Genomic DNA, 9,819 nt, shown 5'->3' on the forward strand with positions numbered 1-9,819 from the left:
TAAAATCTTCCAGTTTTTAAAACCTTTCTGAGCTGGGTGTGGTGGTATCTACCTCTAATGCCAGCAAAGGCAGGTGGATTGCTATGAGTTCCAGGCTGGCCAAAGACAATCTTGTCTCAAAAAACAACACAAATGAAGAAAAAAAAAAACAACCAAAGGTACCCTTCTGTCTGTCTCTGTCTCTGTCTGTGTGTATGTCTGTCTCTGTGTGTGTGTGTGTGTGAGTGTGAAATAGTGTACAGAGGACAATGTGTAGGAGTTCTCTCCTCTACCATGTGGGTCCCTGGAACCATCAGGTTTGGCAGCAAGCACATTTATCCACCAAGCCATCTAACTGAACCCATGTTCTCCAAATTTTAATTATAAGTTCAAATTAAACAATATAAAATGAAATAAAGAACTGGAGAGATGGCTTGGTGGTTAAGAGCACTGGTTGTTCTTGCAGAGGACCCAGGTTCAATTCCAAGCACCCACATAGTGGCTTACAACCATCTGTAACTCTAGTTCCAGGGAATCTGACGCCCTCTTCTAATCTCCATGGGCCAGGGATACGTAAATACATATGCCAAACGCTCATATGCACAAAAATAAATAAAATTTCAGAAAAAAATGAACCGAGACAGAGCCAAGCATTTCCCACACAAGTGGGAAGCTGGCCAGCACTCCAGCAGGGTACCGGGGCTAGAAGTGGCTAGGATGTAGTACAGGGGCTAGAAGTGGCTAGGATGTAGTACAGGGGCTAGAAGTGGCTAGGATGTAGTACAGGGGCTAGAAGTGGCTAGGATGTAGTCATTGTGGTGATTCCTGACCTTGGTGCAGGTGCAACCACAGGAGAGGACCACACACCTCTGCCCACTCACTGGCTCAGTTGGAAGATTCCGTAAGAAACCGCATGGCCATCACACCTGTGCACCCCCCACTCCAGGCTGTAGTGCCAAACCCTGCTTCCTGGTGGAGACTCTGAGTCCCCTGACTTCTAAGCTTAAGCCCAGGAAAATCAAATGTGAGCAACCAGGGCCTCAAGCAGGTACAGGGCATGCCTCCTGTGAAGATGGAAGTGGGTGCCTGTGCTTCTTTTCCATTCCCTCTCCTCTCCTGTTAGGTTTGAATCAGGAACCAACCAGATCCCATTCCCTGAAATACCACAGATACTACTAGCCATCAGAAGGGAGAGGCCCTGCAGAGTTACATTCTTGACTTTATAGAAAGTTCATAGGAAAACTGTGAGGTGCCTCTTAATAGGGTTGCCAGAGATAGATCTTTTTAAAGTTCTTCCATTAAAATTGTTTTGAGTATTAGTTACAACCACTTATCATACAGTACCCAGAAGGTGGTATTCTTTTTTTAAAAAAAGATTTTTTTATTTTATATATGTGAGTACACTATCGCTGTAGCTGTCTTCAGACACACCAGAAGAGGGCATCAGATTCCATTATAGATGGTTGTAAGCCACCATGTGGTTGCTGGGAATTGAACTCAGGACCTCTGGAAGAGCAGTCAGTGCTCTTAACAGCTGAGCCATCTCTCCAACCCCAGAGGATGGTATTCAAAAGACTAAAATAGCCTACTGTAACTTCACTTGGACCTGTATCATTCTAACTCCCCACACATGGTGCTAACCATCCTAGAAGCTGTAACACAGCAAGCGGGTGCAGTTTGGTGAAGGTCCTGTGCAGGCAATGTCTTTTTCAAAGCCTGAGATTCGAGATGTTCCCTGTGGCTAGGAGTTTATCCTTGATCTAAAAGGCTGAACTATCAGAAAGGCACATCTGGTTACCTAAAGCCACTAAGGAAGACATTTCTGAACTGTATTATCTATTAGCTGCATAGTAACGTGGGTTCTAGTTGGTGTAAGATTTCAGTGAGATGTTGTAAGATCCCTCTAAGCTCAAACTGAACCCCCTCCTCCTCCCACCCCCTTTTCTCCCTTCATCTACCCTCCCTCCTCACTTCCTTCCTCTCTCAAAGACAAGATAAGAGAGCCTTTTCAGGATTAGTTATTTGAGACTATCACTTTGCCACAAGCTCTCCTGAATGCCAAATCCAAACACAACAAGCTGGACCCTGTATGGTGGCACACATCCCTGCTCTCTTCATCTCTGTGCTCTCTGCTGTGACTACCTCATCCTCAGGCAGGCCTTTCCCCTGTGACTGCCAAGATCATCCCCAGCAGCCCCAGGCATGTCCCCAGAAAGCTGAGCAATCCATCAAAAGAACTTTGATTTCCCAGCTCTCCCAGCAAACATCTTACTAGTCCTCTGTGGGTCATGTGCCTATGTCCCTGCCCCATCTTTATAGTGATATGACCAAATTCCTGACTACATGCCATCCTTGAGTTTGAAAGAATCAGCTCCACTATAATGCGAGGGGACATAGATACCTACTGTCCCAGAAGGGATGCTGGACATTAAAAAATAACAGATTGCTACTGCGGGGGGGGGGGGGCATTTATCACAACTGTCCCACATATGATAGACTCTGTCTTAAAGGAAAGTGTGACAGATTGAAAAGCATGACCACAGTATTTGGCAACACTTCTCATTAAGGCCAGTGTCTTTCCTCACACCATACCTGGGCTGGGTTAGTGACCCACATGCAAACTCCACTGGGTAGAACCTGTGCTTGTGACACTGCAGATGAGTCTGAAGCAGTTGGTGGTGGCACACACCCATCATCTGAGTACTCTGAATATCTGAGTTCATCTGATACTGAGGCAGGAGGATTGGCATGAATTCAAAGCCAGTTTAAATAACTGAATAGGACTGTCTCAGAAAACCAAAACAGGGTTGGGTGTGGCTCTGGTATGGCTCTGTGGGTAGAGTGCTCATCGGGGAGTAATTCCCTGGCTAATCCCAGCTGCATATAAACCAGGCACAGGGGCAGGAGAGATGGCTCAGTGGTTAAGAACACTAGCTGCTCTTCCAGAGGTCCTGAGTTGAATTCCCAGCAACCACATGGTGGCTCATAACCATCTGTAATAGGATCCGATGCCCTCTTCTGGTGTGTATGAAGACAGCTACAATGAACACATATACATAAAATAACTAGTTCTAAAAAAACCAAAACAAAACAAAACAAAACAACAAAATAACCAGGCACGGTTGTGCATATCAGAAATCCCAGCTGCATATAAACCAGGCATGGTGGCACACATCTGTAATCCCAGCTGCATATAAACCAGGCATGGTGGCGCACATCTGTAATCTCAGCAGCAACACAAAAAGCAGGCACAGTGGCGCACATCTGTAATCCAGCACTTGGGGGTAGAGACAGGAAGATCAAGAACTTAAGGTCTTTCAGAAGTATATAGTGAGTTCTAAGATGGCCGGGGCCACAGGAGTTCCCGCCTCAGAAGAAGAAAGAGGAAGCAGCAGGTGGGTGGAAAAGAAGAGGAGGGAGGAGGAAAGGAGGGAGGACAAGGGGTGTAAAAGAGGGGAAGAAGAACAAGGTTAAGAGGAGGAGCGATGGCTGCAGCCATTAGGTTTCAGTATCAAGCAGATGCCTGTAATCCTAGCTCTAAGAACAAGAGGCAGGAGACTCATTAATCTAGACCCAGCTTGGGCTAATAGGAAGACCCTGTCTCAAAATTCAGCTTCAAGTAAACTGAGAGTCTGAGTCAAGGGTCCCACCTTGACCCTCTGCACACTGAAAAGCATTCTGACAAGCACAGGGCTATTGAAGACAAGAGTCACAATGCACAGCAGCCTAGGTGTGAATGATAGGATCCAGAAGTGGGCAGACTACTGGGAGAACTGTGCCATGCTGCTTTGTGTAAACTGAGCAGATTGTGTTCCCAACTGGAAGAGAGAGAACCCCAGGACAAAGGGAGGAGAATCAAGGCACAGTGCAGGTCTCTGAAGGTCACAGTGGCCAGGCATCAGAAGCCTGTGTCACAGCCTAATGCCATCCCAGATCTGCTGCAGGGGGGAGGGGGAACTGAGTCTGTAACAGAAGGCCGAGCTCCCCCATGTGGGAGTCGTAGGGACTTCTCAATGGTTCAGAGAGAGCACCAGCCTTCCCTTCTTGTCATTCATCAACCCACCCATCCACCCATCCATCCATGCATCTACCCATCCTTCAACCTACCCATCCATCCATCCACTCATCCATCTATCCATCCGCCCATCCTTCCACACACCCACCCACCCACCCATCCATCCATCTATTCATCCATCCATCCATGCATCTACCCATCCTTCCACCCACTCATTCATCCATCCATCCACCTGTCCAAACATCCACCTACCCTCTCACACATCCAGTCAAACAGCAAGCTCCTGCTGCTGGCCAAGAGAGAGAGCCCAGAACTGGGAGTCAGCCAAACTGGATCTGACTTCAGCTGCAAGAAACATACAGGTTACCTGGTCTCTGGGAGCATTGGTGAGTCCTGGCAATGGTCACAGGAGGCAGGAAATCTCAGGATCCTCATTTTTCAGATAAAAGAACACAGACACAGAAAGGTTGAGAAACAAGCCCAGCCACACAAGTCATCAAGGCATGGGTGGGATTTGAACTCAACAGCTGTCTCTAGCTGCCAGTTCCCAATCAAGTCCCCAATAATTTCCAGGACAATGGGGGAGACTCTCAGAGTATAGAGCTTGTTTCCACAAATGGTGTGAACTGGTTCCTTGGCATGGAAAAGAGATGACCTTTCCAATCTGATGAAATTAGGATTTGAGCCCTTCTTCTAGGGGATAGGCCTTGGCCACTTAGAAGCCACCTCCAATACTTCCCACTAGCCCCTTCCAGCCCACCTCTACCCCTCCTGGAAACTTAGGTGTCACTGACCTCAGCTGTACCCCACACCCCGTTTACCCTTCCTGGCCCCAACCCAGGCTCTCCAGCTACACCAAACTTACATGCAGCCATGGGTAGTCAATGGTGACATGGCTTTCAGAATCACCTAATCCAAAGCCATGGGATCCAAATCTAGCTACTGAGACTCCTGAAACTCAGTGGAATTCCTGAACACAGGTGGTTCTCTCCTAGGCCGGTGAGAGGGAAGTTGGAGCATGAAGGACTCATTCACCCAACAGATGGAGGTTGGCCCCTTGTCTAGCCATGCCTGCAGCTATCCCATCACCAACTCCCATGATGTACATTCTGTTTGCCCATAAGTCAATTTAACTCTGATTCTGTTCTTTGCAACATTCCATGAATAGTCCTGAATAACATATTACAGTTCACACACACACACACACACACCACACACACACACCACACACACATTCTTCACTGGCCTGAAGCAAGCACAGCTGCTGAGAAGAGACATGGTGCTTTCCAGAGGAAATGTGGGAGGAGAAGATGCTTCCCACTCGTCTGAGATGAATCAACAGATAAAAGTAGACCAAGCTGGTTTCCCGAGGGCGTCATCCTGCCTGACCATTGCACTTTACTATGCTTCTGTGTGCATGTGCTTGTGTGAGTAGGAATTAGTTCTCTTCTGTCATGTGGGAACCTGGGACTCATATTCAGGTTGTCAGGCTTGGCAACAGGCTCCTTTACCTGAGAGCTATCCTGATGGCCCCTGGAGAGTTCTTATAAGAGGAATAAAAGGGTATTAGAATTTTGTGTCAGCCACCCTCCTGTTGGAGCAATGCAGTAGCATGTGACAGTACATCCTCCTTTTTATGGGTGAGTAATATTCCACTGTATACATATACCATGTTTTGTTTATCTACTGTTTCATGGATAGGTGCTCCATTTTCTTTTTTATCTTCTGTTGAATGACAGCTTCCTACATGTAGGCTTGATATGCTGGCAGACTACATAGCCCACAGAGCAAATAAGAATGTTTTATTTTAGAGTCAGAGAAACAGGATTATGGTCAGATCTACTCCAAAATTCTCAAACTGGTGGCCTGGGTGCCAAGATGGAAGTTACCATATGTAATCTGGCCTGACAAAAACTTTACAGTTGTTTGTGGGACTTTGTGGTTTTTTGTTCCTCTGTGTGTGTGTATGTGAGCATGTAGGCCAAAGTTGTTGTCTTATGTCTTGCCCTTCTGCCCTCTGCCCATCTCCTGTGCCTTCATACATACCCTTTTGTCCACACATCTTTACTTGAAAATGTTCATTGCAGTGAGTCATCGATCCATTTCAAGGCCTCTGCTACACCATCAATACTGGATCCTCACAGGGACCCCTCACAGATAGCCTGTTGTTGCTCTGTGTCATAGCGATCCTGCAGCCTTGGATCTGTAAGACTGGCCAGTACCAGCTTGTGTTCTCATGTTAATTATGTTACCCAAAAACCTGTTTGCAGTGTCCTACATGTAGGACTGAAGGAAGCCTGTCCCCAGTTGGTTTTTGACTGGTCAATAAAGATATTGGCAGCCAATAGCTGGGCAGAGAGACAGAGGCGGGACTCTTAGGATTCTTGGGAAGGGACTAAGGAGGAAGAGGAGGAGAAGAGGGGATTCCACCATGATGGGAACGTAGGAGACAGACCACACTGGAAAGGTACAGGAGGGAGAGACAGCTAACATGGAGGTACAGGGGGACAGCCCAACAGGGTCCAGGGCAGCAAAGATAAAATATAGATTTTAGTAAGTATTAACTCAGGAATATCGGAGGGGTATGTGTGTTAACCATGTGGAGTTAGGGAGTAGCCCAGCCATTGAACTGTTTAGGGCATATTAAAAATAAGGCTGCATGTGCGTGACTTTCATTCATGACATTTCATTTCATTTATTGGGTGTTAGTGAGAAGTGTGCATGTACACACACTCTGCCAGCAGGAAATTCAGAGCAGATTAAAATATTACCATTTCACTGGCCCCTTCACTCTCTCCACCAGCTCACAGATGCAAAGACGTCCGGATGGACCAACACAAAGCCCTGGATCTGGACCTGAGAAGCAGCTCAGTTGTTCAGTCTGCCAGCTCTCCTGCTTTCATTTTCATGCAGATAGACAGTGTAATTTACTTCTGCATCCCCCTTTCCATCTGACTTCACAGAGCTCAGGATGCTCAGCATCTCTTCAGCTTCTGTTTCCCCACCAGCTGTTTGCTTGCTCCTTTCTCTCCAGTCTCGTACCAGCTATTTAACTGATTTCCAGTCACACATCCCCGCCCCCCCCAGGGGATGGCCTGGGTGTGGTCCAGGTATTTTCCTCCCTCTATGGGGGGTGGGAGATGATCTGGGTGTGGGCCAGGTGTTGTCCTTCCTCCACTACTTCACTACATTGGTTCCTACTGAACCTGGAGCTCACAGAAAGCACAATAGCACAATGATCCTCCTGTCTCCGCCTTCTTGTCACAGAACCACAGATATATGCTACTACACATAACTTTTCCCACAGGTGTTGGGGGAATCTGAAGCAGAGTCCATGGAGGAACACTGCTTCCCGGCTTGCTCCTCATAGCTTGCTCAGCCTCCTCTTTTATACAACTCAGGACCACCTGATCAGGGCAACATCACTACCAGTCATTAATCAGGAAAATGTCCCCACAGGCTTGCCTACAGGCAGTTTGATAAAGGCATATTCTCAATTCTGAATCAGTCCTCCTTGATGACTCTAGATTTTTCAAAACCTACTTTAATAAGGGTTGTTAAATACCTTAACCTCCCTTCTAGTCCACCACTCACCAGAGGTAGGGAAAAGTTAATAGGACAAAGGAGGAAGAGCACAAGAAGCTCTTTGGTGTGTTTCTCTCTACAAAGTCAGCAAAGAAGGCAAGGCAAACCAAAGCCACCAATGCCACGGAGTCATGAGCAAAATCCAACAAAACCCAGCAAAGAGTGGCAAGGCGAACCAATGCCATACAGCGCCACCCACTGTCTGTCGGGTTATACTTCCATCCTTTCCAAACAGCATGTGTCCTCTCAAGCATTCTCTCCAGCAAAATATCACATGTCCTTTGTCCAAGCAGCGTGCTGAAAAACACCAAGTGTCTGTTCTCAGCAAAACATCCTCCCACACATCTGCTTCAGTGAAACATCCTCCCATAAGACAGTTCTAGAAAAAACATCACATGACACAACTGGATCTCCCAAGAAACCAGAAGTTTCCACTTCACTAGCTTGTATCATATGACCAAAATCGAAGCAGCACCCACCTGCTTAGTTTTTGTGTCCAGGTCTGGCAAGTATCAAAACTGAAAATCATACCAGAAAAACTGGCCACCTGCTTGTCTCCAAAGCCTGCTACCTCCCACAACACAAGGCTCTCCAGATCACTATGGATAGCTTCAACCTGCTAATCATTTAGAGGGTCACACTTTATCTTTAACCATTTCTCTCTCTGTCAACATTTTCCAGGGCTAATGATTCCCAAACAACCACTCCAGCATCGCCCGATTTCTTAGTTAGGTAAGTATTGACGTTTGGTCTGTTGCTATGCATTGTAATGCTAAGTGTGGTCCCCAAGACCTGGTTGATAAGTTTGAGTCCCCCAAGATACAAGTGTGATCACATGATACAAGCATGTAGACCTTTAAGTGATGCTATGTGACCCTGCCTCACAAGTTATTTCTGATTGGTAAATAAAGGTGCCTTCAGACTATAACTGGGCAGAGCTGAGATAGGTAGGGCTTGGGGTTCCCAGCCTAGAAGTCAGAGGAGACCAAGAGAAAAGGAAGAAGAAGGTGACAGAGGAGGAGGAAGACTCCATGGGTTAGGAGTCAAGAAAGCATGGCCCTGAGAGCTAGCCAATTGGAGTTAAGAGCAGTCCAGATGAAACATAGTAAGTAATAACTCAGAGTTATCTATAGGAAATAGATTTTTAATAACATAGAGGGTAGATATCTGCCCAGGTCTAATACTGATGAAAGCTTATTGTAAATATGCAGATTGTGTGTGTCTTTTATCCAGGAACTAAGTGGTCAAAGGCAGAGTGTGCCGCACCGATCACCCTGGCCAGCAGGGAAGAAAGACTAGCACACCAGTTCCTTCCAGCAGCAGTTTACTCAGGAGTTCGTAGTTACCGCATAGTAAAAGGTGTGCCCCCGAATGGTCCGTAAGTGCTGCTTAAATACCCTTCATAGGACTGCCCATGAGCCCATACCACGTTTTGTGCCATCATTGGCTACAGTGTCATAACGAAAGATCAGACCACTGGCAGGTGCAACCCTCTTGCCAAATAAGGACTTGTTTACTCCTTAGCAGAAGAATGTCAGGCACCATCTTTAAGGCACGGCAGCAGCGCTCCACAGCAGGGTAGAAACTCTGGGTTGGAAATTAAAAATTTCTACAACAGGTGACATATGTGAGGAGTCTGAGGTGCTCACTGGCTAGATGTGCCCTGCTTCCTATCTTTTACTCCCGGCTGCGACTCCCAACAGCTCTTTCTTGGGCCTGGCAGCGTGCTGAGATATACTCTTTACAAGCCAGCCAACTTGTGGCCTTCCTCAATGCTTTAGATGGACTTCCTAACAGCTTTAGGTTCACAGTCAAGTTGGAAAGTTACCATAGTTAACACACTTTTCTGTGCAATGTCCCAGATTGTCACTATCTTCTACAACATCATCAACAATGCTGGGGTGTAGAAGCTATACCCCAAGGAGTGCTGGGCCTGCTTGTTAGGGACTCTGCAGGAGACACTGGCTGGCTCTTAGAAGCAGAGTCCCTCCTATTGCCCTCATCCCCAGCTCCCACCCCAAGGTTGTATAGAACCTGGGGCAATCTCTTTAACCTTGTATCATCCAGCTGTGAGGAGCTCTTCCATCTTCCTTGTCTGGTCCTATCAGACCCTTATTCCAGAGAGATCTTGAACCACCTCCTGGAGGAAGGAATCCACATGGAGAGGCCAGAAACATGGAACAGACAGGCTTGCTGCATTCCCTCAGTCAGGCTCTGCAGTCCTCTGGGCTTTTTTTTTT

This window comes from Mastomys coucha, unplaced genomic scaffold (assembly GCF_008632895.1).
Source record: "Mastomys coucha isolate ucsf_1 unplaced genomic scaffold, UCSF_Mcou_1 pScaffold12, whole genome shotgun sequence".
Taxonomy (NCBI): domain Eukaryota; kingdom Metazoa; phylum Chordata; class Mammalia; order Rodentia; family Muridae; genus Mastomys; species Mastomys coucha.